The following is a 19,622-nucleotide window of genomic DNA, read 5'->3' on the forward strand; positions in this document are numbered from 1 at the left end:
GTACCCTGTGGTCCATGGATTAAAGACTGTTTCGTTTATTCCTCGTCTCCATCGTTCCTCGCCATCACAGATTGTGACACAAGTCAAGTCACCTTTATTTGTATGATGCTTTATACAACACTGGTTGTGTCAAAACAGCTTTACAGTGTTAAACAGGAAAATAGATTGTCAATAATGTAAGAAGACAATAACAGAGTCATTTTTCCAGCTAAAGTCAGTTCATTGGTCAGTTCATATATATATATATATATGGCTCTCCGTCTCTGCCTCGGGCTCCTCCACCACCTGCTCCGCCGCCGTTGGTCGGCTCTCTGGAGTCGGCGACCATTCCTCCCCCATGGCTCCTCCCTCCGTCGGCTCCACCGTGGGTCGACATTATGGTGCTCCACCTGCTCCAGGCCTCTCCTGTCTCCTCCCTCCTTCGTCTCCTCCCTGGACTCTGTCTGCCGGCCCCCTCCCGGGTGTCCGTCCTCCTCCGGAACCTCCTCCTTAGTTCCCACCCATTCTCCCCCTCTGTTGTTCTACGGTGCGAGGATGCACCTTCCGGGAGTAGGTACAGGAGTACTAGGTCATGTGATGCGATAGAGATGAATGAAATTAACAGTCTCTGTGCTGAGATTTAGTGTCTACTGAAAATTTATTTTACAAGCTGATCTTAAAGGTGCAGTATGTAATAATGACAGCTAGTGGTTGAAATGGGTACTGCGGTCTCAATTCAAAATATTGTTTCTCCCGCCCGCTCTTCGATGCTCACACGGGATGTCAGACTGAGGACACACAACATGAACGAGCGCAACTGACAATGGAAGGTGATGAACCTGAGTTGATTTGTCTGCATTTTAATATGCCTGTGGTCACACAGCTTTTTAGATTGATGCTGAGGGTTTTTAGGTCGGGTACAATCTGCGATTTCTGACCCAGTTCGTTTCCTCGCTTCCATGGCTGCAGTATGCAGCATGTGTTTTTTGCAAACTTGCAACCCAGGCTGTCGAAATATTATTGGGTAAACTGTAAGTGGACAGAATCACACAGACCAAATCAAAAACAGACGTTCCGACACGGAATGCACATTTTCAGTATTGTTTTTCGGAGAAACAAGAATGCAAACTTAGCATGTTTCCTGAATATCTGCAATTGTATTATGGTGTTTTTATGCTTTAGTACTGTCAAAAAATTACATATAGCACCTTTAATAAATATGTGTGAATATAACATATCATCTTACCACAGTTTCTCCAGTTTACAGTGAGGATCCTCCAGTCCAACAGCAAGCAGCTTCATACCTGAATTTCTTATTTTATTCTGAGACAGGTTCAGATCTCTCAGATGTGAGGGGTTTGTTTTTAAAACTAAAGCCAGAGCATAGTAACCTTCATCTGAGACACCACAATTAATCAACCTGTAGAGAAGCACAACCAAAATTGGTAACACTTTACAATAAGGTTAATTAGTTAACATTAGTTAACTACTTTAGTTAACATGAACTAAGAATGAACAATATTTCTACAGCATTTATTAATCTTAGTTAATATTAATTCTAACATTTACTAATGCATTATTAAAATCAAAAGTTGTGCTTGTTAACATTAGATAATGCACTGTGAATTAACATGAACTAACAATGAACAAACTGTATTTTCATTAACTAACATTAACAAAGATGAATCAATACTGTAACAAATGTGTTGTTCATTGTTTGTTCATGTTAGTTAATACATTAACTAATGGAACCTTATTGTAAATGGTTACCCCAATATTTGATAAAAAATGATGGATCATTGGAATGAGATTTAAAAGTTGACTGTGATGTAAACTGTGTATCTCAGTGTGTTTCTGTCAGTTTAGTATCATGTTACTAAAACATAGCTCATGTGTTCAATCATTTCCAGCTCAATCACCTGAACTCAGAACAGCAGAATGAGGTTGAACACTTCAAATATACTTTACATTGTGTTTCATGTGTGCAATTCAGAGACAATCTTACCACAGTTTCTCCAGTTTACATTGAGGATTCTGCAGTGCATCAGAAAGCTGCTTCACTCCCTTCACTCCGATATTTCTATTATCAGTCAGGTCCAGTTGTCTCAGGTGTGAGGGGTTTGATATCAGAGCTATCAGAGCTGCAGCACAACCTTTATCTGTGACACCACAGTTCCTCAACCTGCAGTTAACAAAGACACACTCTTTACTCTTTCAGATCAGATCATTTAGCAGGAAATCCATTATTAAATAGAAAGTACACACTTACTATTGTAAAAAATCTCAAAAGTATATTTTTTAAAATTTTACTTGTAGATATTATATTAATGAAATAAAACTTACTGTAAGTGTTCTTATAAACACTTTCACGACTATGTTTCTTAACACACTTAAGAACTTTTAAAAGTGCATTTTGTAATAATGTAAAATTAAAATTTTGACCATAAACTACATTTAAATCATTTTTAAAGTAATACATTATGATGTGTTGACTAACAAACTAAAACACGTGTAAAGTAATTGATTATAATTTATAAGAACTGAAGTGTGTTTATTTATATGACATTTAAATTAATACATTTTAAATGTACTAAATTTCAACTTCATCATTACAAATGTGCAATTACAAAATATATTTAAATACATGACATACAAGTTTCAATAGAATTACATTAAAGTATATTTTTGTTTAAAATAAGATTTTTAAACTATTCAATGCAAGAGAGCAATGCAAAAAAAGCACATACTAGATATTTAAAAATTATGGCTAATTTTCATTTTACATTATTTTCTTCTTCCAGATGTTTCAATCTGAAAAAACAAAACAAAACTTCCCCCTTTTTTGTTTCATTAAAAATCACGCCGAATCAATTAATAAAAATAATATCAGAAAAATAGTCAATGACTTCAACATTTGTCCTTCCCTTGTAATGAAATACTGTATGACACTTCTCTCTTGCTCTAAACTATAGTAATTGGATTCTATCTTAATGTGACTCACAGCTGATGCATCAGAAGACTCTTTCTGAACCTAATAGTTCATCAGCACTGAAGATTTCCTCATCAAGCCCTTTGATACACCAATATTCCGAATTTCTCGTTGATTTTGACACTACCTCCAATAGATTTGATTTTCTCTTAGTTGCTGGTATTTTGAAAATCATTTCATCCTCTCTTAAATATGTCCCCTTCTCTCTGCTCCCACAACTCTGCATCTCCCTTCTCATTTTTCCTTTCAGTATTTTGTTATTTAATTCCCAAGACTTATCCTCAGCATTGCTACTCTGAGATTTCGACTCTTTTTTTGGGGACGAGAACAAATTAAATATGCCTCTTTGCCACAACAAAACACTTAATTCTTGCAGTGAATACAAAACTCACATCAGTCCTGAACTTAGGAACGAGATTGAAATTTTCCAGTATAGGACTCTTCGTGTCATTAGAACTCCTGCTGTATGGTATGTATTCATCTTTTATGAATGGTGGTACATTAGACAGTAGATTCAAGAGATTTAAATGTTTATTGTGATGTAAAATAGGGGTGGGCAATATGACCATAATCTTATATCATGGTATGAGAAATTTTATTTTACAATAATGATAAATTATCATTAAGTTTAATCAATTATTAATATATGTTTTGAGTGCTTGCTTGGCCCTTTGTCGTGTTAAACTTTTAGTAAAGCGTGTTCAAGCGCCAGCAAAAAGACTTGAACAGTGTAAAGAAATACTCTTTGAGAGAAACAGTCAATCAGCCGAAGGTGAAAGCATCATGTAAGTGTATTTATTTCTTGTCTCATTAGTTTTTAGTGCAGTTGTCGTTGCTAGGAAACGCTTGTTTTGTTTACTCTGTTGAGATGTGCTTAAGTGGCGTTTGGTCTCGTGCAGTACTGTGTTCCTTGTCAGTGCTTGCTTGGCCCTTTGCTATTTTAAATCAGTAAAGCATGTTCAGCTGAATTCAATTACAGTTTGTTAGGCGGGTATAAAAAAGGTTAGCATACCGCGGCTGCCCTCGTGTGAAGACCAAAGAGTGTAAAGACCAGCAACTCTACCTGTGCGACTCCACCGAGCAAGGGACATAAGTATTGCTTTGTATTCATCCTCTTTCCCACAACTTGTTTCAAACTCAGAGCAGCAGAATGAGGTTGAACACTTCAAATATACTTTACATTGTGTTTCATGTGTGCAATTCAGAGACAATCTTACCACAGTTTCTCCAGTTTACATTGAGGATTCTGCAGTGCATCAGAAAGCTGCTTCACTCCGGAAACACTTATATTTCTATTATCAGTCAGGTCCAGTTGTCTCAGGTGTGAGGGGTTTGATATCAGAGCTGACGCCAGAGCAGCACAACCTTTATCTGTGACACCACAGTTCCTCAACCTGCAGTTAACAAAGACACACTCTTTACTCTTTCAGATCAGATCATTTAGCAGGAAATCCATTATTAAATAGAAAGTACACACTTACTATTGTAAAAAATCTCAAAAGTATATTTTTTAAAATTTTACTTGTAGATATTATATTAATGAAATAAAACTTACTGTAAGTGTTCTTATAAACACTTTCACGACTATGTTTCTTAACACACTTAAGAACTTTTAAAAGTGCATTTTGTAATAATGTAAAATTAAAATTTTGACCATAAACTACATTTAAATCATTTTTAAAGTAATACATTATGATGTGTTGACTAACAAACTAAAACACGTGTAAAGTAATTGATTATAATTTATAAGAACTGAAGTGTGTTTATTTATATGACATTTAAATTAATACATTTTAAATGTACTAAATTTCAACTTCATCATTACAAATGTGCAATTACAAAATATATTTAAATACATGACATACAAGTTTCAATAGAATTACATTAAAGTATATTTTTGTTTAAAATAAGATTTTTAAACTATTCAATGCAAGAGAGCAATGCAAAAAAAGCACATACTAGATATTTAAAAATTATGGCTAATTTTCATTTTACATTATTTTCTTCTTCCAGATGTTTCAATCTGAAAAAACAAAACAAAACTTCCCCCTTTTTTGTTTCATTAAAAATCACGCCGAATCAATTAATAAAAATAATATCAGAAAAATAGTCAATGACTTCAACATTTGTCCTTCCCTTGTAATGAAATACTGTATGACACTTCTCTCTTGCTCTAAACTATAGTAATTGGATTCTATCTTAATGTGACTCACAGCTGATGCATCAGAAGACTCTTTCTGAACCTAATAGTTCATCAGCACTGAAGATTTCCTCATCAAGCCCTTTGATACACCAATATTCCGAATTTCTCGTTGATTTTGACACTACCTCCAATAGATTTGATTTTCTCTTAGTTGCTGGTATTTTGAAAATCATTTCATCCTCTCTTAAATATGTCCCCTTCTCTCTGCTCCCACAACTCTGCATCTCCCTTCTCATTTTTCCTTTCAGTATTTTGTTATTTAATTCCCAAGACTTATCCTCAGCATTGCTACTCTGAGATTTCGACTCTTTTTTTGGGGACGAGAACAAATTAAATATGCCTCTTTGCCACAACAAAACACTTAATTCTTGCAGTGAATACAAAACTCACATCAGTCCTGAACTTAGGAACGAGATTGAAATTTTCCAGTATAGGACTCTTCGTGTCATTAGAACTCCTGCTGTATGGTATGTATTCATCTTTTATGAATGGTGGTACATTAGACAGTAGATTCAAGAGATTTAAATGTTTATTGTGATGTAAAATAGGGGTGGGCAATATGACCATAATCTTATATCATGGTATGAGAAATTTTATTTTACAATAATGATAAATTATCATTAAGTTTAATCAATTATTAATATATGTTTTGAGTGCTTGCTTGGCCCTTTGTCGTGTTAAACTTTTAGTAAAGCGTGTTCAAGCGCCAGCAAAAAGACTTGAACAGTGTAAAGAAATACTCTTTGAGAGAAACAGTCAATCAGCCGAAGGTGAAAGCATCATGTAAGTGTATTTATTTCTTGTCTCATTAGTTTTTAGTGCAGTTGTCGTTGCTAGGAAACGCTTGTTTTGTTTACTCTGTTGAGATGTGCTTAAGTGGCGTTTGGTCTCGTGCAGTACTGTGTTCCTTGTCAGTGCTTGCTTGGCCCTTTGCTATTTTAAATCAGTAAAGCATGTTCAGCTGAATTCAATTACAGTTTGTTAGGCGGGTATAAAAAAGGTTAGCATACCGCGGCTGCCCTCGTGTGAAGACCAAAGAGTGTAAAGACCAGCAACTCTACCTGTGCGACTCCACCGAGCAAGGGACATAAGTATTGCTTTGTATTCATCCTCTTTCCCACAACTTGTTTCACTTCTGTTTCAGTTTTTATGACCGATAGTTACTATCTGTTTCCATATCCCTAATATTACTAACATTCTCAAACCATGTATCACACACTGTAGGCAGCGCAATCCTGACAACCTGCGCATTTTGCCTATGTCCACTATTACACTACTTTCTTTTCCTATTGGTCTCTGGAATTGTCAGTCTGCAGTAAACAAAGCAGATGTCATTACATCTATTACTAGTCATTTAAGGCTAAACCTCATGGCCCTGACAGAGACGTAGATCAAACCAGAGGACATTGCTACGCCTGCAGCCCTCTCCAATAGTTTCTCATTTTCCCACTCCCCCCGTCTGACTGGAAGAGGTGGAGGTACTGGTCTGCATATCTCTAATGATTGGAAATTTATTCCTTTACCATTTCTGGATATCAACAGCTCCTTTGAATCACATTCAGTTACTATCACCCGCCCTCTTAAAATCCATTTTGTAGTTGATTATCAACCCCCAGGTCTGCTAGCTAACTTCTTGGAGGAGTTAGATGTGTTGCTCTCAACCTTCCCTGAGGATAGTATACTCCTCTGGTTATGCTTGGAGATTTCAATGTCCACTTAGATAAAACTCAGGCTGCAGACTTCCACACTCTGCTTGCCTCTTTTGATCACATACTCCTCCACATGGCACCTTTCGACGTAACCTACGCTCACTCTCACCCATTCAGCTATCTGCTATGGATTCATCTTCGTTTGCTCCCCCTAAACAGTTCTCGTCACTTGATGCTAACAGTGCTACTGACACTCTCTGCTCCACTCTGATGTCTTGTTTAAACACTGTCTGCCCCCTATCCTCCAGGCCAGCCCATACCACCCCTTCTGCCCCTTGGCTATCTGTTGTTCTCCCCGAGCATCGTTCTAAGCTCAGGGCTGCAGAAAGGGTGTGGCGCAAATCAAAAAATCCTACTGACCTCGATGTGTGTTGTTCACTCCTCTCTTCCTTCTCCGCTAATGTCTCCACTGTTAAATGGACAAACTACCAGAACAAAATTAACAATTCGTCTCTCACATGCTCTTTAAAACATTTTCCTCCCTCCTTTGTCCTCCTCCTCCCCCTCCTTCATCAACTCTAACAGCTGACGACTTTGTCACATTCTTCATTAATAAAATTACAACCATCAGCACACAATTCTCCACACTACAAACTGTCAAACACATCTTACCAGCAAACATACACTCACTCACGTCTGCCTCTCTAATCTCTGAGACAGAAGTCTCCAAACTCATCTTTTTCAGTCATCCTACTACTTTTCTGCTTGATCCAATTCCATCTCATCTCCTTCAAGACATTTCTCCTGCAGTTCTAACTGCACTCACTCATATCATTAAAGGGATAGTTCACCCCAAAATTAAAATTCTGTCATTAATTACCCACCCTCATGTCGCTCCAAAGCCGTAAGACCTTCATTCATCTTCGGAACACAAATTAAGATATTGTTGATTAAATCAGAGCTTTCTGACCCTCCATAGACAGCAAGGGTCCTACCACGTTCAAGGCCCAGAAAGGTATCAAGAACATCAACAAAATAGGGCATGTGACATCAGTGATTCAACCGTAATTTTATGAAGCTAGGATAATACTTTTTGTGTGCAAAAAACAAAAACAATTATTTATTATTTATTCAATATTTATTCAATATTTATTATTTATTCAACAATTATTCTCTCCTGAGTTACCATCTATCGCCATTATTGAGAGTAACACAAGCTTTGTAAAATTACAGTTGAACCACTGATCTCACATGGACCATTTTAACGATGTTCTTACTTCGTTTCTGTGCCTTAACCGTGGTAGGACCCTTGCTGTCTATGGAGTGACAGAAAGCTCTCATATTTCATCAAAAATATCTTAATTTGTGTTCCGAAGAAGAACGAAGCTCTTACGGGTTCTAAATGACATGAGGATGAGTAATTAATTACAGGTGGTTTTTGGGTGAACTATCCCTTTAACACATCCCTTCACACTGGTGTCTTTCCCTCAGCATTTAAACAGGCCCTGATAACCTCACTACTCAAGAAACCCACTCTTAACACAGCACTTTTAGAGAACTACAGAACTGTATCCCTTCTTCCATTCATTGCAAAAACATTTGAACGAGTTGTGTTCAACCAAGTCTCTGTCTTTCTCACACAGAAAAACCTTCAACAACCAGTCTGGCTTCAGAAGCAGACATTCAACCGAGACTGCCTTGCTCTCAGTTGTTGAAGCCCTAAGACCGGCAAGAACGGCTTCCAAATCTTTAATACATATCTTGCTGGATCTGTCTGCTGCTTTTGACACGGTTAACCACCAGATCCTCCTGTCAACCCTCATGGCAAAGGGCATCTCAGGAACCACACTCCATTGGTTTGAGTCTTACCTCTCAGATAGGTCCTTCAAGGTATCTTGGAGAGGTGAGGTGTCCAAGTCGCAAGATCTAGCTACTGGGGTGCCTCAGGGCTCAGTTCTTGGACCACTTCTCTTCTCTGTCTACATGGCATCACTAGGTTCTGTCATTCAGAAACATGGCTTTTCATAACACTGCTATGCTGATGACACTCAGCTCTACGTCTCATTCCATCCTGATGATCTGATGATAGCTGCTCGCATCTCAGCATGTCTGACAGACATTTCTTGCTGAATGAAGGACCATCTTTGACGATCATCTTCAACTCAACCTTGCCAAGACAGAACTGCTTGTGGTTTCAGCAAACCCATCACTTAATCACAATTTCACCATCCATCTAGGCGCATCAACCATAACTCCTTCAAGGACAGCCAGGAACCTTGGAGTTGTGATTGATGATCAGCTGAATTTCACTGACCACATTGCTAAAACTGCCCGGTCCTGCATATTTGCTTTTTACAACATTAGGAAGATCAGGCCCTTTCTATCAGAACATGCTACACAACGTCTTGTTCAAGCTCTTGTTCTGGCCAGGCTGGACTATTGCAATGCTTTCTTGGCAGGTCTTCCAGCCAGTTCTATCAAACCTCTACAATTAATCCAGAATACGACTGCATTGTTCAAGCTCTTGTTCTGGCCAGGCTGGACTATTGCAATGCTTTCTTGGCAGGTCTTCCAGCCAGTTCTATCAAACCTCTACAACTAATGCAGAATACGACTGCAAGATTAGTCTTTAACGAGCCAAAAAGAGTGCATGTCCCACCTCTGTTCATCAATTTGCACGGGCTACCCATAGCTGCTCGCATAAAATTCAAGCATTGATGTTTGCCTACAAAACCACCACTGGCTCTGCACCCCTTTACCTGAATTCACTACTTCAGACTTATGTGCCCTCCAGAAGCTTGCGTTTTGCAAGTGAACGGTGCATTGTAGTGCCATCCCAAAGAAGCACAAAATCACTTTTACTGACTTTTACCTTAACTGTTCCCTCCTGGTGGAATGACCTGCCCAACTCAATCCGAGCAGCTGAGTCTTTAGCCATCTGCAAGAAACGGCTAAAAACACATCTCTTCCATCTACACTTGACCCACTAACACTAGCACTCTCTATTCTATTTACATTTTATCTACTCGTTCTCTTTTTGTCTATTAAAATATAAAAATAAAAATTGCACACTGTATGTCAGTCAGCGTGAGCACCGCATTGAGTTCTTTTTCACATCTTATTGTGCTTAATAACCCTATTTAACATCAGACTCATTCCACTCATTTTCTCATTCATGCATATTTCTATATCAGTCTTACATGTATATAACTTTTAAGTAGTACTGTGCTACGCGGATATATTTGCATACCTCAAAATAAATGATATAGCAAAATCTCTAACAATAGACACTTTATACCGTGGTTACAATATTTACTATCATACCACCCAGCCCTAATTTGAAAGTGTGTATTTCAGAGTGATTATGAATTATCATTATGTTTTATATGTGTGAGAGTCACATATGATCTTACTTCAGTATCTCCAGTTTACAGTGAGGATTGTGTAGTACACCAGAGAGCTGCTTCACTGTTGAATCACCTAGATTATTGTCAGACAGATTCAGTTCTCTCAGGTGTGAGGGGTCTGAACTCAGAGCCGAAACCAGAGCAGCACAACCTTTATCTGTGATTCCACAATCACTCAACCTGCAGAGAGATGAAAGTCATGCTTGTTAAACACTTGTTAATACTTGTTGAACTGAAATAAACAGCCTTTTGCAGCAATAGAAAAATTCCAATTACACACACACACACACACACACACACACACACACAAACATGTATAGTTTAAGCTTCATGGTTAAACTTAAAGATTAATTTAATAATACGTTGTTACTTTATGCTTGTTTGTTTAACAATAATCAACAAATGCATATGTAGATTTAAATGTTCTTCAAAACTGTGTTTCTCAAATATGCTGACATATTGCTCCATTCATTGATAAAATAAATGTTGTTGTTGATGTTGATAAGATTTGTAACCGTTTCTCTTTTAATTTCTTCATCTTTTAACAGTGAAGTGATTGTACTCAGCGATACTTACTGTACTGATCTGGATTCTTTAATCACAGGCAGCAGCTTCTCAGTTACTTCCAGTTTTTCCATTTTATTGTTTCCTCCAAAAAAATTATTAATATTAAATTCATCCAGCTCCTTCTCTGATGTCAACAACACAAAAACTACAGCCGACCACTGAGATGAAGAGAGTTTGGCTTGGTGCATTCTTCCAGGTTTCAGAAACTGATGTATTTCCTCCGCTAGTGAATGGTCACCCACTTCATTCAGACAACAGATTGATGGATCTCTCTGGAGAGTCAATGACCCTGATCTTCTTCTTGATGTACTCAACTGTATTCTCATTGCTGTCAGAGCTGCTTACTCTCAATGTCATTAGTCGTAGTAGTAGAATCTGATTCACCTTCACTGACAACCCCAGAAGGAAACGGAGGAAAAGATCCAGATGTCCATTTTTACTCTGTACAGCCTCATCCACAGCTCTCTGATGCAGCTCAGATAATGAAACGTGCTTTGCTGGATTATTCTGAAACCAATCCAAAACTTTAGTCTCTTGTTTGTTGCTTTGTCCAAACACATTTATGTTCTTGTCTGTAAAGCGGAGATGCATATATAGAGCTGCAAGGTGTTCCTGAATGCTCAGATGAACAAAGCAGAAGACTTTCCCCTTATGCAATCCCAACTCCTCTCTGAAGATCTGAGTGCACAATCCTGAGTACACTGCTGCTTCTGTCACATCAATGCCACACTCTCTCAGGTCTTCCTCATAGAAGATCAGGTTGCCGTTCACAAGCTGCTGAAAAGCCAGTTTCCCCAGTTTGAGGATTATGTCTTCATCTGTCACCTTCTTCTCATAGTCCTTCTCACGTTTGATGTTGGTCTGAAGGATCAGGAAGCGTGTGTACATTTGAGTGAGAGTCTTGGGAATCTCTCCACTCTCTGCACGACAATGAGGTTCATCAGCAGCACATCCACTGAGGCTGATTCATCTACATCCCACAACCTTACATTGCTCTGAAAACCCAGAGACAGACGACACTCGTCCAGACCATCGAAAATGAAGAAAACTTTATATTCACCACTGAATGGTCTCATTTCTTCGGCTCCAGGGAAAAACTTCTGCAAAAGATCTGAAAGACTAAGTTTTTGGTCCCATAACAAATTGAGCTCTCTGAAAGGAAGTGGAAATATGAGTTGAATGTCCTGATTTTCTTTCCCTTCAGCCCAGTCCAGGATGAACTTCTGCACAGAGATTGTTTTTCCAATGCCAGCGACTCCCTTTGTCAGCACAGTTCTGATGGCTTTGTCTTGTCCAGGCAAAGGTCTAAAGATGGCATTGCATTTGATGGGTTTGTCCTCTGTTGCTGCTCTCCTGGATTGTGTCTCAATCTGTCTCACCTCATGCTCATTACTGATCTCTCCACTCTCACTCTCTGTGATATAGAGCTCGGTGTAGATCTCATTCAGGAGTGAATAAGATCTTTGTTGCTCTGCTGTTCCCTCATACACATACTGAAACTTCTTCATCAGATTTGATCTAAATTTATTCACATTATATTAAAAGAAAAGTTATCATGAAAACATAATCAGATTCATGAATTATGTCAGTTCTTAACATAAAATATGATGGCCCATTTTTGTGTCTAAAAAAAACAGCATAATTTATCTGACCTGAAAACATCTGGCTCACTTTTTGACTGCTTACGGATGGGTTCTGTTTCCTCTGGTCTGGGTGGCAGGAATGACCTTAAATATTGTGAAGAGAAATTGGAGAAATTCTTATCATTAACTTAATAATTCTAGTTATTCACTGTTGTGAATAAACTTATCAACCAATAAACTTTAGTTTTACTGTTATTTTTTGTATACTGTAGACTTTTAATGTATAATTCCTCAATATAAATTCATCTAAACGGCCCTACTCAGTTCTTAATGATTTCCCCGGGGGTGACAAAACAAAGACAAATATTTTCACAGTATTCAAATAAGTAAAAACACATTTTATGATTTCAAGGGGGTACATGCTTATGTAAGCACCTGTTTTGAGTCCTTTTAACATTCAAAATTAATATAAAAATATAGCTGCAAGCAGCAAATAAGGGGCCAAGCAATACAGAAGCATTCAAGGCAGCAAGCATCAGACCAACTGTTGCAATGAGTAATTGAAGCCATTTTAAGATGATTTTAGTCAAAATGGCTGAAAAATCATAAATACAGCCACTAATAATATAATTTAATGGCTTATCACTTTTGACCAATAGGTGGTGCTGTTATCAAATCGGTGAGTTGTGTTCTGTGTGAGGTGACAATGACCCACACAAAGTTTGGTGTCAGTATGCCAAAGCTTTGCATAGATACAGCCTCGGACGCAGTTTGGCATCATTCCAGCAAATTTGTTGATGCGTTAAAAATGCATTAACTTTTTGTATATCGACACGAAATCTATAACTTTTTGTTGTATAATCATAAACACTTTGTTCAATAACAGTGGGGTTATGAAAAGTGCTGTTGCTAGTAAAGAGCTCTTAATAATGAAAGTTCACAATTGAAAATTACTGTTTTCAAAGACTTTAATGCTAATTTGAGAATTTGTGTGTCAAAATACAGCTGTCAGTCACTGATTCCAAAAAGTGTGTATAGTAAAAGGAATTTCATTGCAGTCAGGAGCATGAAATATGGTAGACAATAGTGATAGCATGTACTTTCAACAATTGCTGAAGGAGAAATAATTCAACTAAAGGGCCAAGTGCTCAAATCACCACAATGGTAATAAAACCAAAATAAAACCAAAATGGTTTATCATAATTGAATATTGTGATTATGTTTTTGGAGTTGTTTAAGCATGCTCTGGTGAGATATCAATGATTTCATTTGCAGCTGATTTCATCTAAGACTGTGTGGCTGTGAGTAAGTCAATCTTGTAAAGTGAATCTACTTTATTCTATGGGAAGCCAAACAACCCAAATGTGGCACGAAACAGCGCGGTATTAAAGTGTTCGCGCCGCGCTGACCTGTCATCGGCGCGGCTCAATGGACCGAGCTGTGCGACCGACTCGACAGCGCAGAGAGGACTTGTTTACTAGTGCCACCGAACTGACAGCGCGGCGCTGATCAGTTACAACTCCACAGAAGTTCGTGTTTTTTTCCTGCACATAACATAATGAAGAGTTATTAAATTTCTTTTGCTTATTATCTTTCATATTACTACATGTAAACAGTAGTGTTAGCTACTTTGAAGCACGTATAGCCTATATTTAGTAGTCACGTTCACAGCAGAAACTTCCATTATCCTCTTAAAATTTAAATATTTTATGGTTTCGTTCATCAAGACATATTTTAAGTAAATTTTACATTTAAGGATATTTGTGTAACTGTAGCATATGATTATACTTGGAAAAAAAGAGTAAAATGTACGGATACTTTTCTGTCAGGACATAAATTAACAATGGTTTTACTATAGTAAAAGTGCAGTAACCATGGATTGATTGTCATTTTTTTAACCCACAGTTTAACTACAAATATATGGTTAAAAGGTTAGTGTAATAAAATCATGGTTAATTTTAATGTGTTTTCCGATAAACCTAAAACACAATACAGTGAAAAATTCAAAATACATCATATTGAATTTACATACACCGTCCCTAATTTTTAAACAGTTTTTTTAAATTAATTAAATTTTATTTATTTATTTAATTTGGAGTGTAGATAAAAGCCTTACAAACCGTATCCATTATATAAAATTGCAATGTTAAAGTTAAATAACAACGTTCCCTTTACTAAAGACAACAAAAATCCCATATATATACTAGGCTATATAATAATAGTTCAAATTTAAAATGGGCAATATTGTGCTGAATGTAGAACTTGACGACAACAACAATAATAACTAAGTACAAAATAAAAAAATAAAAAATACTAGAAGCTGGGTGTGCTCCTCAAGAGGACTATGGTATTGTACATTTATTAAAGTCTTATATATTTTATATTTGCAGTTTTTCAAAGTACAACTGTTTACATGTAGTAGAAAGGTAAGCACAAGAAATTTAATAACTTAATACTGATCTTCATTATGTTATGTGCAGGAAAAAAACACGAACTTCTGTGGAGAGTAATGTTCGTGCTGCGCTGTTGTAACTTATCAGCGCCGCGCTGTCAGTTCGGTGGCGCTAGTAAACACGTCCTCTCTGCGCTGTCGAGTCGGTCGCGCAGCTCGGTCCATTGAGCCGCACCGATGACAGATCAGCGCGGCGCGAACACTTTAATACCGCACTGTTTCGTCCCACTTTTGGGTTGTTTGGCTTCCCATATTATTTCACTAACCGCAACACTGCTTCAGTGTTACTTTTACTCTATGGATTGTGACCATATGAAAACCAATCAGTGTTTAACACTGAGGGTTTTGCTGTGCCATTAAACATGTAACCTGCATCATGTGTTTTTCATATAATAATTTCTTAAATTAAATGCATTAAAATTAATTGGATAATTGGTCTTTTTTTTACTATGAACACACAGTAAGAAACAATATATGTAACGTATACATTCCCAGCTGGTCCCAGCGTGCAAAACATACCTTATGCTGGTGACCAACAATGCTGGATTTTTCAGCAGGGAGGAGAAAGCATGGGCTTGTTTGATGGGTCCCAGTGATGTAGTGTATATGGAGAAGAGGAGGGGTCCAAGAACTAATCCCTGAGGAACCCCTGTGACCAATTGATGTGATTTTAATACCTCTCCTCCCCAGGCAACCTTGAAAGGTCTACCTGTGACATAAGACTCAAGCCAGCGAAGTGGAGCTCCTGTGATGCCAAGTGATAAGAGGGTCTGATGATTCACAGTACAGAGCAAAGATGGGAGGGTGAAACAGAGCATAGGTTTCAACTAAAAGTTACTGGTAGAGGGGCTGGTGGCACACAGGTAGTAAGATGTAGGTTGAATGTCAAAGAAATAATCAGAGATGTGTAGGGGTTTTACCAAAATGTTGTCTTCAATACAATTGCATATGCAGATTGAGTGAAGCTGGTTGCCTCATTTGTGAGTGCTTGTTGTGGTAAGCCGTTTGAGATCAAATAAAGCTAGGAGTGAGTTGAAGTCTGCAGCAAAAGGCTTCTTCAGATGGATGTTGAAGTCACCAAAGACTACAAGTGGACTACCATCCTCAGGGAATGAGGACAGCAGCCTATCCAGCTCCTCCATAAAGGTGCCCAGTTGACCAGGAGGGCGATACATTACTAAAATATGGAGTTTTATAGGAGCTGTTACCGAGATTCAAAGAAATTATTATTGCATAGGGGAGAGTGGGTTGAGTATTTCCAGTTGTTAGAAATGAGAAGACCAGTACCTCCACTCCTCCCAACCTGATGGGGGTTGTGAGAGAAAAATAAGTTGTTAGAAAGAGCAGCATGCGTTGCTGAGTCTTCTGGACAAATCTACCTGTAGATCTCAGTCAAGGCCAATGAGATGACCTCATGATGAATACACCCCATGTACAGCCAGACAGGTTCAGTGCGGTGTGTGATGGCCTCTTCTAAAGCAGGGTAAGTACAAACAGAGTCAGGGCAGGATGGTTGTGGAGTTTGATACTCTTGAGAGCAGAATGAGCAGAGTTGGAGGGAGGGTTCCAGCCCCTGCCACTAAGTCACAAGGAGTTAATTAACCAGTTCCTCAATGGGGTCTGTGGATGGAGAAGGTTAACTCCCTGCTGAGTTCATGAAGTTGGTCTGGTATCCTGTCACAGAACTCAGAGACAGAAAATGAACAAATTTGCTGAGTTTATTGACAGCAGGTGGAATGCAAGGAAAGCAGATGAGTGAAAAGATGCTATGATGAAACCATAAGGAAAGCACTTAAATTTGTACTGACAGTCTGTTCCATGCAAGTGGAGATAGATGGAAATAAACACTTGGAACAAACACCAAAGATAACAGTTTGGATAATCAGTGCTGGAGTAACAGTCTGTGGAGAAGGATGACGGAGAAACACGATGGCGAAAGAACGATGGAACCGAATAAAACAGGTAAGTAATCTACACAACCTAAAGAGTCTGAACAGTCTCTGTGTCTCACAAATGAGACCAGACACTGACTGTGAGTTTGAGCGGGGTTTAAGTCATTGATATATGGGTAATGAGAAGCTGATTAGAACTCAGAGGAGAGTAAGTGGTGAGAAAGGGAGAGTCCGGTGTTGCCGTAACAAGTATAAACTGTACAAAGTAAAATAATTGTAATGCTTGCATTGCTTTCATATTCTTACTATTTCATATCATCTCTCTGTTTATTTTAAACTGTTCAGGAATCTTTCCAGAACAAAACAAACAAACAAAATACTTGTTTAAATTATTTAAATTGTAGTAGTATATACTAGTACTAAATAACATCTCTTTTAATCTTATAGAAATGTTCATTGGTGAGCAAATGTATATGAAAAGATAAATTGGCCCAAAGTTTAGATTTGGGTGTCCTCATTCAATTGAATGTTTGGATGAAACTATACAAGTAAAATAATTATGAGTAAAGATGGGATTGTCACTGTGTGTGCATTGGGTTTGAAACACAAATGCATCAACAATAAAAATACTAATGTTAAAAGTAAATGTTTATTATTGAGGTTTATTGTCAAGTTCAACTAAGGTAGTCAAGAATGCAGTCTGAAGTTTGTTTACCCAGGTCCACTAAGCTTTAGTGGATGATCCATAGACCAGTCACTCTTCACAGACACACAGCTGGATGAATGTGATATCTTCTGCTGGACTCTGTAACAGAAGCAAAATTAACTTTTAGGAATGTAGACAGTTAATTAATTTAAAAAAGAGGTACTTTGATGGGTTGATGATTGTAACAAAGTTCGTAGATCGGGAAGAAGGAGGTGGGAACCGGCGAATATTTAAACATAAAACTTTAATAAACAAATGAACAAACACAAAACGAAAGTAAAAGCGGCAGTCCCTCACGGACGACTGCCGCATAAAACATAACAAAGTCCAGGCCTGGTCCTCTCTTATCTTGCACTGTCGTCATTCCTCCTTTTATTCTTCCGGAGCTCCTCTGTGGGACTCGAGACCGGTGAGTGGCGCAGGTGTCGCTCATTATCATTTACTCCACCGGCCTCGCTCCGCTCCGCTCCCACAGCTCTCGGCCCCACGGAAGGATGAGGAGAGACAGAGACGAGAGAGGAAAAAAAAAATGCTCTGTCCGGTTCCCGGACACACTGACGCTGGTCCTCAACCAGCTGAGAGGCTCTCACTCGCGTTGCCATGCGATGGTACTAGACATCCTTTGGTGGACAGCTCGATGCTCCTCCGCCTCATGGCGGACGGCGATGGCTCCTCCTGTTGAGTGCAGCCAGCAGCGAGTCCCCCGTTCCCTGCTCCTCCCCAAACATGGCGGATGGCAGCAGGCTCCGGCCTCCTGGCGAACGGCGCCGACTCCTCCATTCCCTCTTGGACGTCAGCCACCCCTCCTCGACCCAGGAGCTCGGCAGCAAGCCCTCCGTCCCACCTCGTCTTCCATCGCTCCAGCACCACCGCCTCGGGCAGCCACCGGCGGTCTCCGCTTCTTCCCCTGCTGCCCGATCTCCTCAGCACCGCGATCCCCCTCAGCAGGCCTCGGGCAGCCACCGGCGGTCTCCGCTTCTTCCTGCTGCCCGATCTCCTCAGCACCGTGATCCCCCTCAGCAGTGAGGGCTCTCTGACAGGCTGTCTCTCCTTCCTGCTATTTCTATAACACGTAAACCACTGTCTTGCACTCAGAAAAGTGAAGATTGTAAAATATGAAGCATTCATCAGCAAAAAGTAGTATGTGAGACCATTTTCTTGACTGGGGGACGTGTATCTTCAGACCCCAGTCTTATGGTCAGCCGGCTGCGTACCAGACTGCCCCTTGCCCATGTCTAGTAGAATAGATATTATATAAGACTGCTTCTGCTTAGATCTATATTGTCTTTTTGCAACCAACCATGACACCTTCTAGAATAAAAACAAACAAAACACTGGTTCTAAATATTAGTAGTACATACTAGTACTAAAAAGCCACTGTTTTTATCTTTTGGTTCAATTGGAATGACTGGAGAAACGTTCATCGGCAGTGTTTCCAAATGCCTTCAATGAAAAGTACCGAAAGCCTGTTTAAAAATTTGCCCAATGTTGCTAGATAACACCATGCACTAATTAGCTTATTCATGGCATCATCACTTCATATCAGCTCTTTACATGTGTTTCTATTTTATACAGCCAAATTCCCAATAAAACTGTTCTCATTGACATATTTTCTGTTTCTGTTGTCAGACAACACTACCATTATGACCAGTGTTGGGGGTAACTCATTACAAGTAATGCGAGTTACGTAATCAGATTACTTTTTTCAAGTAACTAGTAAAGTAACGCATTACTTTTTTAATTTGCAAGAAAATATCTGAGTTACTTTTTCAAAAAAGTATATTTGCTATAAATAGAACTTCTTATATTAAAGACAATCAAGCCCTGCTTATATTTAAAAAAGTAACGTGAAAGTAACGCAAAAGTAATATAACGCATTACTTTCCATAAAAAGTAACTAAGTAACGTAATTAGTTACTTTTTTAGGGAGTAACGCAATATTGTAATGCATTACTTTTAAAAGTAACTTTCCCCAACACTGATTATGACTATATACAGTCACTTCCAATCTGCTGCTCTGCACTTCTAAAATCCGGATTTATAAACAAGTAATTCGATAAAATCACCACACAAATAAGTTAAAGACAATGGCTGTGCTGTGCTATATTTACATGTGAAATGATAACGAGAACAGAGAAAACATTAGAAACGACAGAATTTGCCTTATTTTTTGTTGTTTGTTAATCACCCCCCCC

At 38.5% G+C, this 19,622-nt stretch overlaps 1 pseudogene; it reads right to left on the reverse strand.

The window, feature by feature from the left end:
• The window catches only part of LOC107720440 (NACHT, LRR and PYD domains-containing protein 12-like), a 48,590-nt pseudogene that overhangs the window by 18,324 nt on the left and 10,644 nt on the right, over positions 1 to 19,622 (reverse strand).

Source organism: Sinocyclocheilus rhinocerous, unplaced genomic scaffold (assembly GCF_001515625.1).
Source record: "Sinocyclocheilus rhinocerous isolate Xijiao unplaced genomic scaffold, SAMN03320098_v1.1 scaffold601, whole genome shotgun sequence".
Lineage (NCBI taxonomy): Eukaryota > Metazoa > Chordata > Actinopteri > Cypriniformes > Cyprinidae > Sinocyclocheilus > Sinocyclocheilus rhinocerous.